Source organism: Equus asinus, chromosome 11 (genome assembly GCF_041296235.1).
Source record: "Equus asinus isolate D_3611 breed Donkey chromosome 11, EquAss-T2T_v2, whole genome shotgun sequence".
Lineage (NCBI taxonomy): Eukaryota > Metazoa > Chordata > Mammalia > Perissodactyla > Equidae > Equus > Equus asinus.
Genome location: NC_091800.1, coordinates 20,555,423 through 20,582,166, shown reverse-complemented (window position 1 = coordinate 20,582,166; position 26,744 = coordinate 20,555,423). Strand labels below are relative to the sequence as shown.

Sequence of the window (26,744 nt, the reverse complement as noted above, 5' to 3'; positions counted from 1 at the left end):
ACCAGAACTCGAGGAGAGAAAATTGGTAGGAAAGGCTGGATTATCATTTGGGTAACGGTGGCAAGGGCTTGGCACACTGAATGCTCTCAGCTCTAGCAAATCTACTTTAGAAGTCACAATTGGGGAGCAATTGCCCCAAAGAGGTGGTGCAGACTCCAGAGCAGTGGCATGGATGGAAGAGACTTGTTAGGAAGACAGGGCACCCCATCCACTTGGAAGCCACTCTCTCATATGCATTTAATAATTGTTAAGTGACTGCCATGTGCAGACACTGCAATAGACTCTAGAGACACTTTCACCTTCAGCCAGGGTGATATCTGCAAAAGATGAAGATCTCTTTGTTTCTGGAGACTTCTAGAAATCAAAACCCTACAATATCTCATAGGAACACATCACATTCATAATGGTTTAAGATTTAAAGTATTAGAATTGTTCTAGTTCAACTGCAAAGGTAGTTTTGAGGGCTTTTGAATAGCTAGTCATTTATTCCACAAATCTTTATTGAGCTTCTAGTTAATGGCAGCCACTGGGGCTAGGACCTAGGGACACAATGGTGAAGAATACGAGATTATTTCTAATGTTTACCACTTATCCACCAAAGACAATGCTGAGGCACCTAGTTTTCTCTTTCTCAGAGGCAGAGGCCAAGTTATCTTCTAAGTATGAAATGTAGAGATTGACTCTTGTTAGGGCCACAGAAAACTGGGGAGGTGGGTGGTGAACATGCTATTAGCTGGTATTAGTTCACTGTGATATTAATTTAGATGCATGATATCCTGCCGAAGAACAGATCTTAACAGAAGATCTTTCTGCTCACAGTGTTTTTCTCTAATTTTCACCTTTCCTGTGGCTGTTTTGGTCTCATTCTGACACTGTAGGAAAATTCACTGTGAAATCTGGAACAAGTGAGCATGTACCCTCTGTCCTCAAAGGTTGGGACACAAGCCTGTGAACTTGGAAAGAGAACAAAGCTTTCTAGTATGATAAACAAAGAAAATGGAGATTAAAAAGTCTGGTTTCCTCTTTTTTGCATCAGCACATACCAGCTGTCAGATCCCTCTGAATAATCTATTTCTTCTGTTCCTGAAAGGTAGATATTATTATTACAGCATTTCCAGAAGGAAGTATATTTTAATTTTCAATAAAAATGGCCACAAATGAAGTGGTAATGCAAAGAACAGAAGAGAAACTTTTACAGCTATAGTATTTGCATTTGTGACTTTTTCCCGTCTAATTCCACTTTCTCCACTGATCCCTGAAACCTCGCCAGCAGGCTGACACCCTGATAAACTCCAAAAGGAAGAAGGAAAACAGTCTGAAAGGCAGGGAGGGTGTGGTCGCTAGAGGGGTCATGGTGAACAGGAAGAAAAGTGCAGCTACTCCAGTGCATGCAGATAAGGCATGAGGTTCAAGGGCTGAAAGGAAGCACACAGATTGCAGCGTGCCCACTTGGTACTGGTGACAGACTTCCAACGGAGGAGCCCCACCTTCGGGTTCTTTTGTTTAGGCCTGACTTCCAAACAAAGCAAGCTGGACGACCAGTCCTAACATCAAGCAGAAGAAAGCTTCCTTCCTTTGGGAAAATCTAGTAAAGGCATCTCTCTAAGCCCTCTTATTGCAAAAACGGCCTGCTTTCTCCTGAAGTTTCTGCTGTTAGAGAAGACTTGCGAAGGCTGTGATAGCAGAGTGCAAAGAGGTAGGCATTTAGGATAAAAATATGAGTGCACGTCCATCCAACCCTACAGGGCTAATTCCCCTCCCTGAGCCTCAAATTCTTCCTCTGTATAATGTGGTCGGGAGGTTGAATCAGAAAACAAAAGTGGTTCTAAATTTCTAAAAGACTTCTTTTCTCTATTTCCCTCTTTACCTCTTTCTTCCAATTAAAAAAGCTTAAGCTGTAAAATCATAATCCAGTCTACCTACTTTCCACATTTTTTTCTGAGTGTGCTGTGGAGTCGACTCTGACTCCTAGTGAGCCTACCCAGTCTTTATTGGCTCCATCCTTTCACCTTCCAGCTCTGTATTTGACAATGCTCCACTGCCCTTCACAGGGCTTTCACAATCAACTTTTTTCAGAAGCGGCTGGCCAGGTCCTTTTTCCTAGTCTGTCTTAGTCTGGAAGCTCTGCTGAAACCTGTCCACCATGGGTGACCCTGCTGGTGTTTGAAAACCGGCGGCATAGCTTTCAGCATCCCAGCAACATGCAGCTGCCACAGTATGACAACTGACAGACAAGTGGCGTGGTTCCCTGACCTGGAAACGAACCCCAGACTGCAGGGCGAGAGCGCTGAATCTTAACCACTAGATCACCGGGCTGGCTGCTTCCCATATACCCGAGATTAATTTAAGCACATTCTGAGTAACATGATAAAGTTATCTTTAGAAACATACACACACCAGTTTCAGAATGGCACCCCCTGGGGTCCCTGCTGCCAATTTGGTCCAGGAACACAAAGTCAGCATCTTGATGTCGGGCAGTGTCCTGGCCAACACCCACTACCCACTCCAGTTGGTGCTTTCTCAGAAGACAACACCTTGCTTTCAAAACTGTCTACTTTTTTGCTCAAAACAATGATGGATGGATGGATAGGTCTTCATTTGACTCACTACCTGAAAAATCAGCTTCTTATGTGATTTCCCCAAAGCAGAATTAACTCACATAATTTTGTGTCACATACCAGGGCTCTTCCTTGCATAAAAAACAGTAAGATATCACCAAACTCTGGCCTGAAAGTTCTTCTAGGATATCTTGTGGTATCACCATTCCTAGGTGCATGGTAGTCATAAGTGACTTCATCAGCCAAATATGAAACTGGTTCAATACTGCCCCTGTAGGTGTCAAATTCTTATGCATTTACAACTTAATAAATTACCATTCAGGGTTGTATTAGCAAGTTTGCTTTGTTCCAGCCCTTTTATAGTTGAGACTCCCAGATTTCTGTTTCAGGTTGGAATTGGCAAATGAACTTTTCAAAGCATTTCATCCTCACAAGTCACATCTTGTCATCTTTCACATCCACATGAGACACCAAGCCCTATTTCACTCTTGTTTAAATTCTATTATCATTGTTATTAGGAATAAACCAATAGAAATAGGATTACAAAGGGAAAGGTTCAGGATAAATAACTTCTTCCTTATAAATTCAAACACAGGTGCACACACACATGCTGGTCTGTGTGAGTTACTTCCTCCCCACATTCTGTCCTCCTGCACAAACAGTTATACAAAACAGTCCGCACAACAATGTGAGCAGCTGGTACCACAACCTGAGCAAAGGACCCCAGTTGTGTCAAGTCTCAGGCTGACTCTTGGTTTAGATGACCAGCTTCTCCACGCTAAGAGTACTTGTGGTTTCATCCTCTTCATTTGACCCAAAATATCCCGGGAGGTCCAGCATCCTCTGCTCGGCTTCAGTGAGGCCGAATGATGTATTGTCGTAGAAGGCGAACTCGGGGTGCGCCGGGAAGCTCTGGCACTTGTCTTTCCGACATTGAGAAGGGCTCAGAGGACTGACCCTCTGGTAGCTATCTTTGGGGGCAGTGGGGGAGGGCTGCTTCCTTGAGACACTCCTGTGACTGGGGGACGGTCCCCGCCGAGCTCTGTGAGGCTCTGTTCTCTCGCCTCCTGCCACCAATCCCGCCTGACGATCCCCTAGGTCTGGCTTCCTGGTGGGCTGCCCCAAGGTGTAGGATTTAGGGAGGGGGCTTAGTGGACCAGCGGTTCCACCTGCCCCTTGGAAATGGTCCAGTTTCTCAGGAAGCGCGGCAGCACCCCGACTCTGAGGCCTGAACCTGTCTTCTGCCTGGTCCCAGGTCCGCGTCCTAGAACTGTAGGCGGGGGCCTGCCGTGGGGTCAGGGTAGACATGCTCCTCTCCCTGAAGGGCCGCGCCTGCTTGGTCTCGTGGAAACTGGCTGTCCTCCGGAAGTGGGAACTCCTGGGGTGGCTCCGCTCCGACAGCCCCCCTCTGCTGCCCACGTGCCTCATCTGGGATTTGCGGATCACGGTCTGGCTGGGGCTCACGGCACAAGTGGCCTGCGAGACCCCGACATCCAGCCTGGAGGGAGGCCTCTCCCCGGCGCTGACCGCGGGCTGGTCCAGAAACGGGGATTTGATCCTGAACTTGTTTGCGGCAGCTTCTTCCGGGTTCTCCAAGTCTAAGGGGGAGACGGCGGCGGCGGCGGCGGCGGCGTCGATGGCCGTGTCTGTCAGGGGGCTCTGAGACACGTGGTACACCTTGGTGGTTTCTGTCAGGCCTTTCTTTTTCATCTCCTTCAGCTGCTGCTGGGCAAGGCGGTAGCTGAACAGCGGTGGGATTATCTTCTGCGCGTTGGACTGGAAGCTGTCACTGCCGGGAAGCGTCGTCCTCGGGAGTGGCCGGCACGCTGCGCCTGTAGGTCAGAGGGATGCCCATGTCCCCCGGGCCCCCCACAGGCCCGTCACCCCCATCCGAGAAGCTCCCGCGCTGCTCGCTCAGCTCGCAGATGTTCTCCTCATCTGAGTTCTTCCGGAAGCTGGGCGAGTGGAGGGAGTTGTGCCGAGCGGGGGTGCTGCACTTGGGGGGGCGGCCGAACTTCCTCCACAGCGTGATGAGGACGGTGGCCACGATGATGAACAAGCACAGCGAAATCCCAGTGACCGTCACGATGTTGTTGGACTTCACCGGGCCCTGCGGCTGAAGAGGAGACGGGCTGGATGGCCGGAAAGCTACAAAAAAGGGAAGAACAAATGTATTCTCTAGTAGTGTTTTCTCTGGTGGTTTTCAGGTCTCTGAGAGGCTTTTCTAAGAACAAAGATTTCTGGTCCCACATCTGCATCTCTGCTGGCAGCTTAAGCCAAACTAAGAAACAGAGACCCATGTAAGTGAGGTGACCAGATAAGCCACACTTAAGGTGATTCCTGGACTCGGGGGCTCCTGCTGACGCTTGTCTCACATTTTTCACAAAGAAGTAGCATGAGGAAAGTTTCAAGGTAAAATCCAGGTTTTTGCTTACAATGATGTAAACATGGGATATCTGTAGTTAAATGTACCTTTGAGATGCACGTTGGAAAATTCCTACCAAGTATAAAACTTGAAATGCAAAATAATTTAGGTAGGTTGTACCTAAATTTGCACATCTCGAGAGAAATTGATAGGTGAAAGAAGATCTTCGGTAATACAACAGAATTCATTCCTCCCTTCTAATACCCAGGAACTGTCTTTCCTAAATGTTGAAGCCTCTGCTTTCTCATTCCTCTATTTTTAGCTGTTCACTTCCCTTCCTCCCTTCCAAGTGGCCTTGAGTTTTCCTCTTCTTCTCTGCTCTCTCAAACTGGTTTGTCCCACAGTCATCAAAATGTTTCAGCAAGGCTCAGAGGCCAGCGGGGCCTCAGGCTGTACTGCCACCGAAACACCTGGGAACCTGAGACCACCTAATGCCACCAGGCCTCATCTCCCTTTCCTCCGTGGTCACTGTCCTCCATTCAAGCCCTTCCAGTCACCTGTCCTCTCTCTTCTTGCCTACTCTCTTATCACCACCAGCTCTCTGCGTCATCTGCTAGACCCACACTCTCCCACTCTCTCCTCTCCTTTCTACTGTACCCTGTGGTAACCAACCTCCTCCACATCCGGAATCTCTCCACCAAACACTCCCTTTGCCTCCTTGCCTTACCTGAAGACTGAATATCCTGCAGGACACAGCTTCCCCCTGCCCACCCTCTTGGGTGGAAGCTGTGACACATACTTTATAAGCAAACAGGGCCAGAAGTAGGGTGTATCCTGTCTCCTCATTCCTGACTGCCATTTTCAACCAACTCTTTCACCTCTGTATAAAACTTCTACTCTTTTGATGCCCGTGCCATCCACCCAAACCGCCCCCGACTCCTCCTTCAACTCTGTTATCTGCCAACCTCGTGGCAGCCATCAGTCACTAGTACTTGAGTCCTACTGGAGTCCCAGTGCTTCAGTGTCCATCCAGCATGTCATACCTTTCCGTTGTCTGCAGCTGCTCCTCTTCTGAAATCTTGAACTTCACAGCCCACTTTCTGGCTGTATCCTCCCCTCTCCTTCACTCATGATTACTACACTGGGTATTCAACCTCACTGCAACTTCAGATTCCCCAACCCTTGCATTTTCTCCCAATCTGCCAGCCACCTCCTGGCCTCACTTCTCTCCCTACACCCATGATCCATCACTTAAACCATTCTCCTGCCAAAACCTCAACTCTCTGGCCACTAATACTGAGCTATAGCCCTTTCCCTGCTCTGCAGCAAAAGTCCATCCCTAGATAAATCCAGGAATGTGGGTGTGGGAATCCCAGCAGATTCTCAGCTGCTGCACCCAGGCCCTGAGCTCTGGTGGAGAAAATAATGCACCCATGCAGGCCAGTGCCTCTACGCACTGACAGCGCCCAACCTCGGCTGCCCATAACTCCGTCCATGGCTCCCTAAGCAATTCTCTCTTCCATCTTCCATTCCAATAAAACTGCCTCAAAGTTTCACCACTTTCCTCACGCCCCCACCTAATCCCCTTCCTTGGCAGTCTGCTAGGTCACAAAAATAGACACCATCAGGCAAGTACATTCCCAACTTCTTCTGCCATCCTCTCCTCCCCCATAAACTTAGCAGCAGGCACATCTCTATTTACCTCTTTCTCTATGGAATTAGTGGGAGAAGTCTCTTCTTATAAAGCAAGTCCGCCCAGTACTCTCTAGGCCACCCTTCTCCAGGGGGATCGTCCCTTGGTACCAATTATCTCCAGCTTCTCCTTTGTGCAGCTCCACAGAAACATGCTCAAGCTCTTCTCACTTTGTAAAGACCTTTCTAGAACCCTCTCACTACTGCCATAGCTGTATCTTGCTCCTGGTATTCCCAGCCAAGCTTACAGAAAGAGGAGTCCACATTTGCTGACTTACTGCTTCCACATCGTCGCCTCTGGCTCCTGCAACCTGTCCCCAGGATTCCAATGAAACGGGTCCTGTCGAGGTCATTAATGATCTAATAGCCAAACGACAAATGCAAAGGCGCTCTGTCCTGATATTCCTTGACTGCTGCAGCACTGGTTACTGTCTTGACACTTCCTGTGAGTTTTTCTCTTCTTGGTTTCAATGATAACATTCACTTAACTAACTGGCGAGAAGAACATGAACTTTGGAGCCAGGGAGATCTAGATCTCATCCTGGCTGCAATAGCTCTGCTCTCTCCATCAGCATCCCAGACACCTTCACCTCCACATGCCCAAGACTCATCCTCCTCCCCCCAGAACCCCCCAGTACGATATGTCCAATCTCAACGGCATGGCCCTGCTGTCCATGCAGTTGCCAGTACCAGAATCCTGGGTTTCATCCCTGATGCTTCCCTCTCCATCACTCACCACATCGGAGTCTTGGAATCCCTCTCTCCTCTGCATCCCCACTGCCAGTGCTTCATTTCTTACCTGGGTTAGTGAAGAACTCTTAACAGGCCTTTCTGCTGCCACCCCTACCCCTTCTGATTTATATTCCACACTACAGCCGAGAGATCTCTCTAGAATACAGGTCCAAACCTTCACAGCCCCTCAGAATCTGTCTCCTGCCTACCTGTCCAGCCTCGTTTTTACCACTCCCTCCTGACACACTATCCTCTAGCCACATGAAACCATTTTCCATCCTCTGGGTCTCTTAATGTGCCACTTTCTTCCATTGCCCCCTTTGCTAAAATTTCCCTTCTCACGTATTTCACCTGGTGACACCTACTCAGCTTTCAAACTTCAGTTCAATCATCACCTCCTCCAAGAATGGAGGTGTTCCCAGCATACGTTATCACCCCTGTAAGCATCCATAGCAAGCTGTGGATACCTTCATCATTGTAGGCTCTCTATTGTACTGTGTATTGTGCCTGTTTATATGTCTGCTGAGCTACTATATCATAAGCCCCTTCCAGACAGGGACATGTCTTATCCATATATTCCCAACCCAGTCACAGTAACTTGCACATAGTTGATACTCAATAAATGTTAGATTAATTAATTGATTCATTATTAAAAAGGTAACTGCAAAATGATCAATATCCCACCAGACAGAACGTGGGTACAAGGGCTATTGGATCCTCCCACTCTTGTATTGAACAAGATGGACCAAATTAATACAGAACTACCCTCAGACTTTGGCACAAAAATAGCCTTTCAAAGCCAAACAAAACTCTAAACTCTCAACCAAGTGAAAATAGTTGAATGATGACAGACTTGATTGCTGACTCATCACTTCTTCCATCTGCAGTGGCTGCTTAGGTCAGTGGGTAGCAGCATTGCTCCGGTACATTATGGAACCCCTTACTTAGCTGTCATCTCTGACTCTGGCTGGTTCCCTGCAAAACTATGGCTGGAGGAAAGCCCAAAAGCTGCGGACCTCGCCCATCTCTGCCTCATCTAGCCTTTCCCCCTTCACCAAAAGTGATGGAGATTTCCTGATGCTAAGCAGCCTGCAAACAGATCTTTACATTTCCAAAGAGTGGAAAATAGGTTGAATAGGAAAAAGAGAACACTTGGAAGAAATGACCATTTTTACCAATGTAAGCATTTAACTGAGGACCACTTAGAGTAGAAGTAGGGTACCTGCAGCACTTACCCTTTTCACTAATTTATAATGTACAAATTTCTAGTTCCCGCCTGGAATTAAAGAGTTGAGATGCCAGAACATGAAATAATACCACATATCCTAAAAATGATTGCAAATTCCAGGCTGTCGGTGCTTCTAGAAAGCTAGACTGGCTTGTATATTAAGGCAATTATTCAAGATAGGTAGCTTAGTAGATAGGTGTCATATCTAGGTCCCTGCTTTCTAGCTTTATGGTCTCGGGCAGGTCACTTACCCTCTCTGGGCCTCCGAGTCCTCATCTGTATGTGGAGATCATGATGTACCTACTTCATATGTGCAAGGCACTTAGAAAAATGCCTGGCAGGCAGCAAGCTCTCAAGATTTGAGCCCAACATAATAATCCTTACCTCATAGAATTATTGTGAGCTGTAAGTGAGCTAATGTATTTAAAGTGCTGGCACATAGCAGATGGTCAATAAATGGTTGACACTGCTGTCACTTCCAAGGGTGCAGTAGAAGCCAGTGGCAATTAATTTTAAGTTCATCTTAGTATTATGGAACTCTACATGGAATATCTTAACCCGATTCTGTTCTCCCAGAATTGAGAGGAGCAGGCATATGTGGAGGAAGTTATACACAAGGAAGGAGCTGTGGAAAGTGAAGAGGACTTGAAAAGAGCAGACAGAGAAGAGAGCCTTAGACAACAGCATGAGACACAACTGGAGAAAGAACAATTCAGGGTGGGGCCCAGGGCTTATGAAAGAAGAGGGGCAGGGTGAGGGCTAGGAGAAGAGCCTGGGCCTGAGGCTGTAATAGGAAAACCCAGAAGTGAGGATATCCTCAGGATGCTAGAATAAAGAGAACAAAGCCTACAGTATTGGTTGGAAAGACGAGACAGCAACAATGATTTTCTAAGGCCACAGGCCGGGACACTGGCCAGGATGTAGCCAGATGCCTGTGGTTTTGGCTAAAAGGTGCTCTTTAGCCAAAAGTTGTGTTGGGAGCCAAACACAGAAAAACACCTAACTTCTCCCTATCCCAAAGGGAAAAGGAACTAGGGATGGTTTTTTAACCTGGAACTGGACAGTGGAAGAAGGCAGGACTTGACAGAATGACTTTATCTGAGAGTTGGGACCAGAGCAAAGGCCAGCCAACTAAGTGGAGGGCTGATTGTATATCAGAAGGTGGGATGGTGTGTGGGACGAGCAAGGAGCCTTTATTACTATAACCTATGCCAAATGAATGGGATGCAGCTAACTAAGTCATGTGAGCATCACATCTATGGACCATACACATCACTTATTGAGCATCTACCAGTGTGTACCTTCAAGATGCTTAGACGATTAAGGAAAGGTCAGTCTCCAGGTGAAGGAAAGATGAAATCTCCCCACCTTCTCCTCCTGGGTAGGGGTGGTATGGAATACATGTAGAGCCATTCAAGGGACAAGACAAGCTGTCTTGCCTCGTTCTGACAAATAACCGTCTGTGTGGTCCCCTAGGGCTTCTCTGGGATGATAAGGAGAAGAAAACTTTTTGAATGTTTTCCCACAGTTTTGGTGGGGAGAAGTAACAAAACAAAAAAGCTCTTGGGAAGAAATGATCATCCCACCCATTTTTGTATTTTTAAAAATTATTTAATATATCTGAAGTTTTAAGTTAGATAGATTTCCGTGTCATTTCCTGATCTTCCACAGTGGTAAATGCCCTGTCATCCCACTGGCCAGTTACTCCCAGTCATAGACACACTAAGGAATACAGGGTTAGTACAGCCAACAGCAATAAGAGAACGTTAATGAGTCCACCCCCGAACTCAGACTAGTGACTTTCAGGCAGCTTGGGTTCAAGAATCTCTCAGATGGAGGCTCTGAGGAGAGACTCCTGAAGGCAGAATACCTACCAGCACACTCCTCCAGGGAACACAGGGAGGTCTCCGAGGACATTCCGGGGCAGCCAGGTCTGGAGCGGAAGGAAGTCAGGCACACGCGGCGACGCTCTCTGACACCATCCCCACACGTGACACTACACTGGCTCCACGGCTGCCACAGTCCCCAAGTTTCTGCAAGGACATTAGCCATGCTTTTAATGCTAGTTCATTTGAGAATCAGACTTTAACTGTACCCAAATGAAGCAGCCAACTCAAATCTCAGGTCTTGAAAAGTCAGTAAATAAAAACATTCCTAAAGATGTGAAAAAGCTGGAAAAGAGTGTTGCTCCTACCCTTAAAACAAAGAAAGGCTATATAATCTACAAAACACTAACCTTCCTAGAACCCCACAGAGGTAAGATCACAGGGCCACCAACTAGCCTGGAATATAAGGAAAGACAGGATGCAAACACTGCTTACCTGGGGCAGACACCAGGCCTCATATAAGCTGGTGAGAAGTCATCTAAAAATGTAATGAACTGCTAGAGGCCTAGTATGGGCTAGCATGGGAATATAGGACCCCTGGGAGCCACATATGCAGGGGGAATTTGTACCCATTTGCAGGCTCTTCCCGGATCTCAGCAGATGCTCACAAGGACTGAGAGCAGAGAAAGCCTCCCTTGTGATGGAAGCCCAAGCAGGGAAGGAGCAGCGCTGTGGGAAAGACACAGACCTCACCCAGACCCTCCTCCACATCTGCTCTATCAACAAAAGCCTCGACCACTGGGGACAAGGCAGCAAACCTTGTAACTCTAAGAGCACCGGTTGAAACTCAGTGCCACTACGGAATGGAGAAGGAAGAAAATCCTTCACCCTGGAAAGGAGCAGACAATATCCTGGGCCCAGACTATGAGAGAGCTTCTAGCACTGGGGAGGGGCAGGATCATCAGGAAGGCCCCATCACTGAGACTTTGGGGCACAGCACTTGCCTGAGACTAAGGCTGAACTGGAACAAGAGGATGCTCTCCCACACCCATTGCCCGACCCCCATGCTGCACCAGGCCAGCAATTACCACGTATCAAGTAACAACAGTCTACTGCTGAGGCAGGGGCAAGAGTGACAGGAAAACCTCTCTGATGTACAGGCTCAAGCCTAAAGCTGAGGGTGCAACAGAAGCATGGAGAAAAACCCTCTGGCAACCCAACTCCTACCCTAATCACAAAGTAACATTAGAAAATTTTGAACTCTGTCATGCACTGAAGGTAGCCATAGCAACAGCAAAAGCCCAAACAGCCCCAATTCCTTACCACATTGACCCAATCCCCACACTAAAGGCCTAGCAAAAACAGGGTATGCCCATTTCCAGGCATAAATACTATCTGTCGGTGTCTACAATTCTAAAAAAGATGTCCAGCTTTCAAACAAAAATTGTGAGATACACAAAGAAGCGAGAAAAAAACCATAAACCATCTAGAGACAAAGTAATCAAGAGAACCAGACTCAGATGTGACCCAGATATTGGAACTATCAAAGAGAGAAGTTAAAATAACTATAATTAATATGTTAAAGACTTTAGTCGAAAACATGAGCAAGATGCATGAACAGATGGAAAATTCATCAAAGATTCATAAGCTTAAAAGAATCAAATGGAATGAAATGAATAGCGTGCTAACAGAGATGAAGAATGCCTTCCAGAGGCTCACCAGGAGACACGACACAGCTGAGGAAAGAAGCAGTGACTCTGAATACAGATCAATAGAAATCACGAAAACTGAAACACAAAAAGGAAGAAAAGAGTGAACAAAACAGAATAGAATACACAAGAGGTCTGGGACAATATCAGATAGTCTCTTATACAAGTAACTGTAAAATAGCAGGAATGTATTATGTGTTTATAGGGCATATAAAGTAAAATGTATGACAACAATCACACAGAGAATGGGAGGAATGAATTGGGAGTGTACTGTCACAAGACCCTTACACTACATGTGAAGCAATATAACATTATTTGAAGGCAGACTGAAAGCAATTAAAGATGAATATTGCAAATTCTAGGACAACCACTAAAAAACATTTTAAGGTAGAAACAATAAACCAACAGTCTAAAGTAAACCATAAAAAATATTCAATTAATACAAAAGAAGCCAGAAAAAAGGGGGAAAAGAAACAAAGAACAGATGGAACAAATATAAAACTACCAATATGGTAGATCTTGGGGCCGGCCCCGTAGCCGAGTGGTTAAATTGGCACGCTCCACTGCGGCAGCCCAGGGTTTCGCTGGTTCGGATCCTGGGCACGGACATGGCACTGCTCATCAAGCCATGCTAAAGCGGGGTCCCACATATGCCACAACTAGAAGGACCCACAACTAAAATATGCACCTATGTACCGGAGGGCTTTGGAGAGAAAAAGGAAAAATAAAATCTTAAAAAGAAAAAAAGCTGGTAGATCTTAATCCAACCATACAATGATTACAGTAAATATAAATAATCTAAAGACACCAATTAAAAGACAGATTGTGAGACTGGATAAAAAAGCATGACCCAACTACATGCTGTTTAAAGAAAATACCTTAAATACAAATACATAAATAGGTTAAAAGTAAAAGGATGGAAGAAGTTATACCTTGTGAACATCAATCAAAAGAAAACTGGAGTGGTTATATTAACGTCAGACAAAGTAGATGCCAGAACAAGGAATACTACCAGGGATAAAGAGGGACAATACATAGAGATAAAAGGGTCAATTCAGCGAGGAGACTTAACAACCCTCACAAGACCAGAGCTTCAAAATACATAAAAAACACTCCCCAAACAGTCATTATTGCTTGAGAAATGCAAACTTCTCTTGCAAGCATAGGTGCAACCACTCCCAGATAGAATAACTGAGTAGTCCCCTCTTAAAAAATAATCCTAATTGCCTACTCTATCAGCACCCATCCAACCCCAAGACCCATCAGGTCACGCCAACACTAGGCACCAAAACAACCTCTGCATAAAAGCCCTTCTTCATCCTTTATGAAAAAAAACTCATACCGCAGTCAAAGGTATATAAAGCACTAGGAAAACATGAGGAGAACGTGGAGGGCAGAGACATTCTCAGGTGAGCCAAGTGGTGCAATCTTTGGAGTGAGTGACTCATGGAATATGAGTTCTTCACAGCAATTAAAAGTTTCTGGGATCTTCACAAGAGTGGGAGCATTACAAACCAGTATCCTGGACTCACATCAACTGAGGTGTGGTAATTATGTTCCACCCAGAGGTCCAACTGAACACAATATCGGTTCTGTGCCTCCCAGATCACACTGCAGCTCCTCAAAGGGTAGAACAATGAGCCGGCTTTGTCCTCAAGCTTCAGAGCTGTCCAGACACTAAGCCCCCAGTGCTCGCAAAGCTTTGGGACTCTCATAATAAAGTCTCTCTAAGTTAAAGTATTATGATTTATTTTTCAAATATCTACTAGGAATTCCACTACTGTGAAATCTAAATTGAAAATTAAGTCAATGTATAGTTTATCCTTCCCTTGTGCTCATATTTAAGACCACAAAAGGGAGAATTACAAAAGCTGAGAATCTTTCTGTTATTCTTTCTTAACTCTGCCTTTACTTTACATAAATGTAATTTATTTAAATACTGAAAGTCATTTGTCAAACGGAAAACAAAAATTTCATTAGTAGGTGCCAGAAAAAAATGAAAGTTTTAATAAAAGCTTGAATCTTAATGTCAAAAATCTCATTTTGAAATGTTGTGTCCTTTGCCCTTGAAAGTGAAATCACAGCTTATATGATAATCAACAATGAAAATAAGCAAACATTTAAGCTACGTTTTGTCTTTTTATTTCCAGATCAAATTAATCAAATAAGAAACACAGGAAAACATTAAAATAAAGCAATGGAAAAATTTAATCAGGCAAATAAAAAAATGCCTTAAGTAACTCTATCTGTTCCCTGAAGATTTCTACTAATAACTTTGAGGGAAATACTTGGCAAAATGGGAAGTAATTAAATAACTGTAGTTCATGTTTTAGAAATGAAGAGCAAGATGACCAATATTCCAAATAGTCTTAACTTTATGAATGGAAGGCTGTCTGTTTTGTCCTGTTTAGATGTCCACACATGCGTTCACACTCCATAACAAACCTGTTTTGCCAGGATAAATACCTTTCAGGCCACTCGAGAGGATAGTAATTCTGAATGAGCAAAATTTTTCTGGAATAGTAGAAGGGAGATTGTTTCCACCCCAAGACTATCTGAAGGAATGCAGCCTGTGAAATATTCACATCTGCAAGACATTTCGCTCAAAAGACTAAGGTAACTAAACAAAACATGCTTATAAGAAGATTCTACTGACATGAGTGAGTAGCTACAAGCAGCAGTAGGAGCAAAGTCTCCTGGATAAGCAGTTCAGATTTTCTGGGCACAGAACAAGGCTCACTTATATTGGACAAATCATGCTTCTGCCTGGGCCAGTGGACTCCAAAGTGAGTTGTATGTCGCTCAAGGGGGTGGGCAGCACAAGACGAACCCGTGAGAGGAGGAGGAAAATATTAGAACATTTTTTTAATCTAAAAGCTTTATATTGTTTAATACATGGATTGACAGCTGATTATATGGGAGGCACCATAGAATAGTGGTAAAAGCAAACTGTCGAGCCAGTCTAACCACCAGTGGTGGTTTAGCCACTTAACCACCATTGACCTTGTTCAAGTTACTTAACCTTTCGGTGCCTCCACTTCTGCACCTATAAAATTGACAGTATAATAAACCTAACTCATAGGGCTGTTATGAAGATTAAATGGGTTAATATTCATAAAGCACTGAGACCAGTGCCTCATGCAAAGTAATCACTATATAAATGTTAGCTTTATCATGTCACATGGTCACATACAGCACGTCAGCTGTCCTAAAGGGATCCCAGAGGAAGAGGGGGAGCTGCACTGAATGAAAGGGTTTTACTGGTTCATTCACTTTCAGAGAAGTGACGAGTATTACAGCATCCAAGGGTCTGCTTACAGGGATTTTTAAATTATATTTTCTAGTTTTAGGTAAACTAACTCACAAAGTAGACAAGTGGCTTAATCCGATTTCAGCAAAGGATTAAAGATAAAACCATTATCGCAAACAGCTACAAATAAGAACAAAATGACAGGGGTGACAGCACTCCTATTCTTGGTAAAAAGCTCCTGTTTAGTCATTAGGAAGGAAAAACAAGATCATCTATTCGGAGAAACAAAAAGACGGCCAAAAATGTTAAAATATCAAGAAAACTATGCATTAAATATGTACAATTTTTGTCAAAAAATAAGTAAAAAAATAAAAATATGTGAATATGAATTTATACCCTCTATCAATAATAATTCTCAACTCAAATATATATATTTTTGGCCTTGAGATAAAGGGTCCATACTCCCTATCTGAAACTCTTGGGGCAGATGTGTTCAGAATTTAGAATTTCTCAATTTCGATTTTTTCAAGTTATTACAGTGCCTGTGCTGTATATTACTAACACTCCCCTAGTGGGATCTCAGGCAGCATCCCATAACCAAACGCATTAACATTTCTGCAGAGAAAAATATAAACATTCACACTAAATAGGATAAATGAAAATCATAAATAATCATTTTTGGCAACATCTATTATATATTTGCTGTAAATCGTTATTTACACACTATCTTCAGGCCCCAAGGAGACAAAAATCCATAGGACTTAGTGATTTATTATTCATAGGAGCTGAAGGAGAAGAGGAAGACGCCTGGGTTTCTGGTTTGAACAATGAGATGGGAGGTGGAGTCCAGCACTGAGGAGCAAGATTAGGGGGTAAGATGATGAATCCAATTCCAGGTACATTGCTTTTGGGGTACCTGGGAGCCATCTGAGGGGTGACAGCTATTCAGCAGCTCTTGGATGCAGGGGAGAGGCGCCAATCTGGAGTCATTGGCCAGGACAGTAATCACTTAGGAAGTGTGTGAGGAGTAAAACAATGCAGAGGTCCAACACTGAAGGGATGAGAGGAGGTGGTGGAACTGGCAGGCAAAGGAGACAGCCACGGAGGTAGGAGGTAAACAAGGTGAGTATGAGGTCACAGAATCAAGGTCAATGAAGATACGGAGGTCTGAAAAGCACCCCCGGATTTGGAGACCTGGAAGTCATCTGCTGGCTGCTTTAGTGACACCATTTTCAAGGGAGGGGTGTGGGTTTCGAGTGGGTTGAAAAGTGAATGTGAAGTGAAGAAATGAACCCCAAAGTGTAGGCAACCTTTTCAAGAACCTGGACTATGAAAGGAAGAGAGAAAGAGGGTCTTAATTGTTGGAGAACCAGGGGTTGAGGGGCGGGGTCTGTTTTGTTTTTAGATAAGAAAATTAAGTACATCTCAAAGTTGATGGGAATGAGCCAGTAAAGAGGGACAGTTAAAGACAGGAGAGAGAGAGGATAATGATTAACACAAGTTTCCTGAAATGAGCGGAGAGGCTGGGATCCACAGTGGAGAGGAGGGTTGACCTTGTACCAGAGGAATGACACCTCTCCTCCGGTGACAGCAAAGAAGGGGGAGAGGATGGGACGATGCCTGTAGGTCTACATAGATTTCAGTGGGAGGGCGAGGGAGCTCACACCTGATGGCTTCCAGCGACTCTGTGTGGTCAGAGGCAAAGTCAGCTCTGAGAGTTAGCCAGGGAGTAGGTGAGGTCCAAAGAGAAAGCAGGAGGTCTAAACGAGCTATTGTGGGGAACAGGAGCAGAGCCGACCAGGGTGCCTTACTGGGTGGCATGGTGAACCCAGCTGAGAGGAGAGGCATGACCCACCCACACTGGCCCCAGTGTACTTGGGTGTGACCTTCTCATCCAGCTTGGGTACAGTGGGCGGCTGGCAGATTGCTGGATCCATGCAGAGCTGGGGTGTGGCCTGGCAGGTGCAACGGAAGAACAACAGGGCAGAGGAGTTTATGGTATTAGTAGGAAAGTGATTAAAGGGATGGGCCACAGAATCTAGGCCAGATAGAGAGGTAAGTGCAAGCAGGGAAGTGGCCAGTGGGCAGGGACAGAGTTAAAGGAAGGGGACGTCTTCTAAAAAGAGAATGTGGGTGAATTTGGAGCAAAATACACTTGGAGTTACAAAGATGGCCCAGGTTTGGGCCATGAGGGGGCACAGGCTCAGTAGGGAGGAAGGTAAGAGCATATGTAAGTGACCCAGGCAATCTCTGCCAGATTAGCCTCTTGCCAAGACCAGGCCTGCACCCAGCAAAAGGGAAAGAAAGGCAGAGGAACATGCGGGGTGGAGGGGATGGTGATAACCCCCTTTCCTGTGATTAGCTAGGGCATTACCCAAAGAATCCAGAATTTGAAGAAGTTTAAAAATCTTGCCCTGTAATCTCACTAAGCACACTTCCTTCCTCTAAGGAAGGAGATGTACTCAGCTGAAGGAAGACAGAAGTTACTAAACACGATTTGGGATTTAGCTTTGAACTCTGATCGTACCTGCCATGGATTTGCCATGTGACATAATAATATAATTTTTAAAATATAATGTAATAATAGCTAATGTTTATTGGTGCTTCCTATATGCCAGGCACTATGCTAAGAACTGTATCCATTTCCTTCATTCAATTCTCACAACTCTCTGAGGTAGATACTCTTACTATGTCCACTTTACTGATCGGGAAACCGAGACCTAGAGAGGTTACATGAGTGGCCAGCCAGGTCTGTTTATCAGGACTCTTGACTTTTTATATAAGGATGATAATGCCGTTTGGGACATTATGAGGAATAAACCATAAAAATTATGATACAGTTCATAGAAAATTAAGTTCACTTAAATTCAAAATCATAATTTTGATTGCATGAAGGCATCAATTTGATTTAAAAATTTTTTTTAAAATCTCAATACCAACCTATATTTCTCTGAATTAGCATGCACTCCTTCTCCTTTGTGGAAAAATGGCTTCCGCTGGAAACACCAAAGTCAAAACAGTACTTATTCCTCCCCATGTCAAACAAAGTGCAGTTGAATACTGTTCTCCTCTCTCCCAAGTTCAGGCTGTTTTCAGCCAGTCGAATGATCGCTTCCCCAGGGTGTCTGGGGGCTTCCTTGAAGACGGCGACCACTCCTTGGACAAAGATGCATGGTGGGGGCAGCACCATCACCTCCACCCCAGACTCACATGTGAGTTCCGGCACCATCACTAGTTTGTATCCAAATTTCTGGGCCAGGTCAATGGGTCCTGTGGAGGTAATGACCGAGTCTCGGCCAAGCAGCTTCAGCACCACAGTGACATAGGCTTCAGGCCCCACAGGTGCACAGCCAAACTCAACCCATTGGCCTTGAGAGAGTTCTGTCCTCTTGCTAGTTCTTATCTCCAGTGGCTGTCCCTGACTCTTTCTTGCCTCGGGAAGACTGTTGGTGAAGATGACATCCACCAAGATGTTGGGCTTGTCCACAGGGAACGGGCACAGTGGCTGATTGGTAAAAAGGCCCACCTGGAAGGTACCTTCTGCTGCCTTGGATGTCCTATTTAAGTCAACGTGAAAGACAGGCCATTCCACCTTGGGAAAGGCACTTTTCTCCCACGAGGGGATGGGAGTGCTGTTGTCTGCTGCTTCTGGAGTCATCATGAACCAGTAGTTGCCAGCCTCTTTGAAGTAGAAGCACTCAAACTCGAGCGTCCCCTGGGACTGGTTGGTCAGAAGGTACTTGGTGGTAACAGTCTGGTTGGTGTCGGCCTCCAACAACAGGACAGATACATTCCTCAGCATCCCATTAGCACCATCGAAATAATGGAAATCCACAGACACCGTGTGGTTGCTTAGCGCTACATGGCCTGGCTCTCCCAAGAGGAGGTATTCAGCTTCTCCAAGAACTGAAATGAAATGGTCAGAAAGGGCTTTAAAAAGGTGTTTTGAGCAGGACTATTGGTGCCATTGAAGAAAACAGCATTTTAGACACAAGAGAAGTCTGAACTGAGCCAAGGATGATGTAAAATGATGCCGAGTGCTTATCCTGGGAGCTGGGCACTGTGCTGCTCCCATTCTAAAGGGGCTTGTTCCTACATTTCATCTTTCATGGTTATGTTTAAAGTAACTAATCAGCGATAAATACTCTGAACTCACAACACTGAATAATGTAATATATTTGCAATGAAAATCTACAGTGCAAGAGTAACGACTCTCAACATAAAAATCCAACACCTCACTTTTCTCACTGTAATCAAATTCTGGTGTTTAAGTATTTGGGGAAAATGGATTTACAGTGAAGTGAAAGAAAGCTTGGTTTAAATGATATAATATAAACTGCTCTAGACTATTTAAAATGTAAGATCCCAAATATACTTCAAAGTTATTATTTTCTGATATTCAAGACAAGTACTTGGGCATTTTCACCAGTAAAGGAACCAGTGCCCTTGGTTTGTATGAGACAGAAGTATTTAAAGGAATAAGAAATGTTGACACTATTCTCCAAGGATCATCCAAGGGGTAGAGTGACCATTTATGAAGTAGCCTGGCTTGCCCTTGACAATTTTAATGACATTACAGTAAGTCCTATTGGCCTAGAGAGAAGAGATGACTACTAGCCCACAAGTATCACTCAGTTAGGATCAATCATACCTTCTTAAAAAAGACCTATCTGAGCAGCTGAAGTAGAGAGTGGAGAAAACAGACACACAAGAATCCTTGTTTCTATTTTGAATCTTATCCAAATACATATCAAAGGAGACAGAATTTGGCAAAGTAATAATCAGCTGGCCCATGGTTGTGGTAAGAAATAATTCTAGACTTAAGGGGCTGCAGCATCCTTTTGGTTGAAAAACAACATATGTATGAATTTGTTAGTCTTAATATGTATACATAATATAATACAATATATTATATTAATAATAATAACATACACATCCTATATGTCCAAAAGACTCAATGTGTTGTTTGGGTTGGTAGTCTTTAAATATACCTTACATGTATTCAATCAATGATTGTTAGACTCAGCACATGAATATATGGGCACATAAAGGTTTGGGTTTGTTTTTTTTTAATTAGTTCAGCATTTTACCCATTTCTTATTTAAGATGAGGTGAAATAAAATACATAAAACTTGGACAGACCTGAATGCTTGATCACCACTTGCTTGGAAACTGTAATATGATAAAGCTCTTTATTTTCACTTAGTCAGTACAGAAGTTGAGGGATACTCCCCTTTGGATGGAGATGACTCAAGTTTGAGGAAGGAAGCTGATTTTGGAGCAGCTTGGATACTGGTTCAGAGCCCACCTGGTAGCTTTTTGGGAATAGGTGGCTAAAGAGACTGCAGTGCTCACCATAGCCCAAGGAAGGAGCTAAGACTGAGAACACATGTCAGATTAATTTGAATCTGATGGGGCAGGATGGTTCTGAGATGCATTTTAAGATCGAGAGGCATACACCCCTTAGCTAACTAATGAAAGCCTACTGTCAAGGACAGAGATTGGCAATGAGGCAGATCAGATTCTGATTTGATGGGCAGCCAGCTAAAGAAAGAGACACACGTGCTCACTTGGAAATGGAGAAAAAAGATACAGTTGATGGGTACAAGCAGTGGCAAAGAGAGAACTTGCTACTTTACTCTAAAACCTTTGTTTTTACAAAGAAGAATACATTCTCATTTGGAAAACTACAGTTTGGTTGTATCATATCCTGACTACTACAGTACAGTCACGACTCGCTTAACAGTGGGGATATGTTCTGAGAAATGTGTTAGGCGATTTCATCATTGTGTGAACATCATAGAGTGTACTTACACAAACCTAGATGGCATGGCTTCCCACACACTAGGCTATATAGTACTAACCTTACAGGAACGCTGTCGTATATGTGGTCCATTGTTGACTGAAACCTCGTTATGGAGTGCATGATTGTAGAGTGTTCTCTATTCTCTCATTTCTTCTCTCTCCATTCCTTTATTGTATTTAAAGTAACTCATGTCTCAATATAAGCATGTTTTCTTTTAAAAAAACTAACTGGTAGCAACATATTTAATCAACATCAAGTGATATTGATAGAGAAGAAGGGAAAAAATCCAGCTCTATGAAAATATCTCCTTTTCCCTCAGTAGCTTGTGCACTCAACTTCTATGTTCTGCTCTATTTTACACTCATTCAACTTTTATTTTTACATTCCAGTGAGATATTTTGCTCTCAACAATGACAAACATCCTAGCAGATTTTATTTAAATAGAAGACTTTGGTGTCTTTATTTACCATTTCGAAACCAAGGACACTTTTATAATTTTTTGTATGAGGCTGTTACACATAGAACAATCTGTTTTTAAGTAGGGATCAATGATTCTAAAAGAAATGAATCCCAGATTGGTTTTCAGTAAATCAAGCATCTTCTTGTTTAACTAAACTTCTTAAAAAGAAAAGACTAGGGAAGGAGATTCCCCGGACACAATGAACAATATACACTCTGGTCTAATTAAGTGGATATGCCACTGATACGAGACGAGCCAGGATGCTCTGTCTCTTGAATCATAATTTCTTCATCAATTTGAAAACAATTTCCACTCTCATACCATCAACTGCTTAGATGAACTGCTATGAAATATTTCGAAATCATCAAAAGAAAAGAGTATTACATTGTTGAATCTATTGGTTCAGTAGTTGCATACAACTGAGAAATGAACTCTATTTTTTGAGGCAAAAATGCAGTCCCTTAAGAGAACCCAGGGTTGCAAGGATCACAGTCTAAAAGGTACTGCACTGGAGACCCTGCCTTGCCTCCTCCACACAGGGTCGACATCAATGCATTTCTAAACCTCACGCTGATGTTTCTTTGTTGACACCTATAGCATTAAGTATGCTCACAATACTCACCACAATCACAGAGCACCACCAACAAGCGATTTGAAAAGTCTTTCAACATTTGTTTCATTCTGATCAGCAAAATCCCAGGTCTTTGGTCTCCTCATGTCCTTTCTCGCATCCAAATTGTGAATTTTTTTTTCAAAAACACCTGAAACCAGAACCTCAAAAAATGGATGGCTCTGTTCAATGTGATTCATAAAATAGTAATCATGAAATGATAAAACCATTCTAAGAAGTCAAATTTCCTAGTTGGTACTGAAAACAAAATAAGGAGGACACTAATTTTTCCCGGGGAAATGATCTGTAATTCTGCATGTCCCTTTTGTTCCGTGATAGAGCACCTGTTAAGAACATTCAGGTATGCCCAACACCAAGATTGTCTTTGCGAGACAGCAAGTCTTTCTCTTTATAGCACATCCTTACATGGAGAGTTTGCTATTATTTGCTTAATTTCATCAAAGCCAATAGCCAATCTAAATGATACATCTGCTAGTCATTTCACAATGATTAATATACTAAATTTTTGCCAAAGTTTCATTGCACTGTGTAGACCTGCCTTGCTTCCACAAATGGGCTTACCAACACTGTCTCTCTTACACAATTGGTGTGTTAGTAGGATTGCTTCATTTCTTAATGCCTAGGAGCTCCATCAAAACTATCAGACCTTTAGAAAAGATACCCAGGGTATTACAATTAAATGAGAACTCCCTGTGACCCTGAGTCCCTTGTTTAGGGCACTGTAAAGAGAAAACACAAACAACAATTATCATCTTCTGTCAGTCTTCCAATACTTGCCGCTGCTGGTATCCGTCAGGAGACAGACGATTTCATGCGGCAATCTTCCCAAAGCACCTAGGAGGGCAGGAAAGACCCTGCTGGCCTGTGGTTCAGAATGACTTGTGGAAGGAGGCACTTTGATATAAACAGACTGTTAGGTGATAGAATAAGATGTAGGGCATTTAAGTGCCACTTTTTTCATACCAAAGTCTAGGAAACTATGGGCTACTAAACATAACCAAATGTATATTTTCTTAATGTTTACATTCCCATTATGCACAGCTAATATATTTTTACTAAGCATATTATATTCCAATATATGTATGTTACATCCCTTTAGATAAGACAGAAATTAATGGAATGTAAAGAATTGATGGAAATAATAAAAAATTCAATGGAAAGAGAACTGGTGTGTCTCCACGAGCTTTTTTTTTCCTTTTGAGGAAGATTAGCCCTGAGCTAACATCAGCTGCCACCATCTTCCTCTATTTTATATGTGGGACGCCTGCCACAGCATGGCTTAGCAAGTGGTGCGTAGGTCCACACCTGGGCTCTGGGCCCTCGAACCCCAGGCCGCTGAAGCAGAATGTGGGAATTTAACCGTTGCACCACAGGGCTGGCCCAGGAGGTTCCTTTCAGTAGAAATTAGCTGAACAAAGGAAATACTGGACTTCCTCAAAGGGAAGCAGAGATTTGAAGTGTAATTATGCAAATGATTAGAGCTCCCTCCCCTCCCTAACAAAAAAAAGGAAATTCAGTTTTGCTGGAATTAAGCATAGATTGGACCTAATCTTTTCCTTGAGCGGGGATGGGAAACTTGGCCAAAGACAGCAGGTGAGCATCATTGGATCTCCTGGGCAAGTGTGGGTGCTGAGGGCACTTTAAAGACTTCCTTTAAGTCACTGATCCTCAGTAACCAAAGAAAGGAGGAGCAAGGCTGGCCCTGTGGCTGAGTGGTTAAGTTTTCGAGCTCTGCTTCAGCGGCCCTCTGCTTCAGAGGGTTTCTCTGGTTCGGATCCTGGGGGCGGACATGGCACCACTCGTCAGGCCATGCTGAGGCGGCGTCCCACATGCCACAACTAGAAGGACCCACAACTAAAATATACAACCATGTACTGGGGAGACTTGGGGAGAAAAAGCAGGAAAAAAAAAAAGATAAAAAAAAAAAGAGAGGAGGAGCAGGTGATCTGTAGCTCCCAAAAGTTGAACTTGCTTCTCCCAAACTGCTTGCTTCCCCATGACAATCATTTCTTAAAGAAGCTCCTAATCACAACTGATTTTGCAATTATAACACATTTTCCTTCTTTGAAAATGACCAGTAAAACACAGAATTGTGTGATAATCTACATTTAGAGCTGAATGGAAATGGAATTATAAAATACACCAGCCTACCTGAAAATCATAATAAGGATGTTTTTTTAAAATGTTCTCACTTTTGAAAATAAATGCTCAATTTTTACCAGCTCAACCATTAATTTGAAGATATTAACAGAACACCCCAGAATGGAATGGAAGGCTGGATAAAAAGCACTACACTTTTTAAAGAAGATAGCATGCTTCTTTAATTTTCCTTTTTTTACACCTTGCTTGCTTTTCTTCCAACGTGTTCCCAATACACTACTGGCTACTTATGTTTGGCTTGAGAATCATTTTGAGAAAAGAAGAACTTAGGTGTATTTCATACACATTTTAAGATACTTCTATATAGCATTCACATACAAAAACGTTTACAGACAAATTTTAAATGTATCTGTTGTGAATATTCTCAATGGCTAACAGCATCATGCCAAGCTCAGATCCCATGTTTTTGCTGAAACCAGCTAAGAGAAACCCCTACAGGGTCTTCACAGCTGCCGAAAAAGAAAATAAATTACGCTAAAGTCCATGGGACCAATGACTTACCAAATAAAAGGGAAAATAAAAATAAGCAAAGTGATTTTTGACCCTTCTGACAACCACGCACACGCTCGTGTGTGTATATATCTAATAATAATATTTATTAGGAGGAAATCCCTAATTCCAAAGCAGCTCGTGTAAACAGGCCTTATTTATATATTCGATCGGCTCTACCCTGGTCCCCCGGGCTGGACGCAGCTTCCCTAGAAGCTGGGCGCTCCCCACCTCCACTCAGCTTTCCAAAGGCCCGCAAGTCAAGTTCATACTTGGAAATCCAGCCCTGCCCGCGTCGCCAGCACAAAGCCCTCTTAAAATGAGGACTGTTCTGAAATGCTTATATCTCAGAGAGGATTTCTTTTTAGAAAGACCCAAACTTGTTCTGAAACGCTTCGCATCCCAACTGGGACTCAACACCCCGCTACCGTCAGCCTCAGCCCCTCGGCCACACCTGCGCCAGGGGAGAGCCGCGCTCGCGTTAAAGCCGGGACTCCGAGATGCGGAGAGGCACACTTTTCCAAGCGCGTTCCTCGGCGGCAGAGGCTGAGCACTAAGAAGCGAAGGCAGGGGACCGGGAGCGTCCAGGGAACGGGAGTGTCCACCTGTGCTTTCAGGCTGCGGGGAGGGAAGGGGCGGCCGGGTCCGGGCGCACTGCCGGGCCCCGGCGGAGCCACCGGGAGCCCTCGCGGCTCAGCAGCGCCCGCCGGATCGCGGAAGGCTCTTCTTACCTCTCGGGACTGGTGGGCGCAGCAGCCCGGGCCGGGGCGAGCGAGGCGACGAGAAGGGTGGCAGGAAGGAGGCCTCAGGGGCCGCGAGGCAGGGCGTCGAGCATCCCGCGTCCCAGGACTGCGCGCCCTGGACAGCAGCGCCGGGTTCCCGCAGCCCCGCCCGGGCCCGCCCCGAAGGCGCGAGGAGGGCGGCACCCGGAGGGCCGCACCCGGAGGGCGGGGGACCTTGGCGAGCGGCCACGTCTGCCCCCGCCCTCTCTGGGCTGCGCATCCTTTCCTGCCCGCGCCGGGCGAGCGCGCTGCTGGACGGGAAACCCGGCAGGAAACGCTCCTGGCCGGCCAGGGCCTGCGGGAAGCGGGTGCGGAGCCCCGAGCGCGCACACACCCGCAGCCCGCAGGCTGGACCTGGATTTTAAGGACAAGCCAGCAGTCTCCCACCAGTTCAAATTCAGTCACTTCCCCAGCGTCATTTTCTTCTGGGGTAACACAAAAGTCAGTCGTTGAAGTGCATAACTGGTGGGTTGTAAACTTGGTTTCCCAAATGTCATCGAAGAGTTTCAAAAGGAAGCAATTCAGGTAAAGTGCATCTTCGTTTTCTTAGCAGCCAGAAATGGTTGTTCAATAAATCAAAAAGAACATTTAAAAAACTCTAATCCGCATGTGTTAAAGTTGTCTTCTTAAAAGAACACAAGAGGATGGAGTTCACCTTAAGAGCTGTCATTTTCGAGTCCACTGTGAAGTGCAACGCACTTCACCATTTGCTTTTCTGTTACACAAAATACACCACTTGACAGACAAAACTAACGTGTGGTAGTAGAAATCAGAGCACGGTGGTGGCCTCTGGGGAGCAGGTGATGGGAAAGAGGCACCAAGGACCTCTTGGGAACGACAGATATCTTCTATTGTTTGGTGTGCGATTTACATGGATTTTTTATGCATTTGTCAAAACTCATCCAACTTAAGATCTGTGCATTTCACTGTGTAAATTTTACCTCCATTTTTTTTTAATGTTTTAAAGATTTTTATTTTTCCTTTTTCTCCCCAAAGCCCCCCAGTACATAGTTGTGTATTTTTAGTTGTGGGTCCTTCTAGTTGTGGCATGTGGGA

At 44.4% G+C, this 26,744-nt stretch overlaps 1 pseudogene; it reads right to left on the bottom strand.

Annotated features, from left to right (window-relative positions):
• Positions 1 to 2,353: 2,353 nt before the first annotated feature.
• On the bottom strand, positions 2,354 to 25,775 carry LOC139046610 (thrombospondin type-1 domain-containing protein 1-like; annotated as a pseudogene).
• Between the last annotated feature and the right edge of the window lie 969 nt (positions 25,776 to 26,744).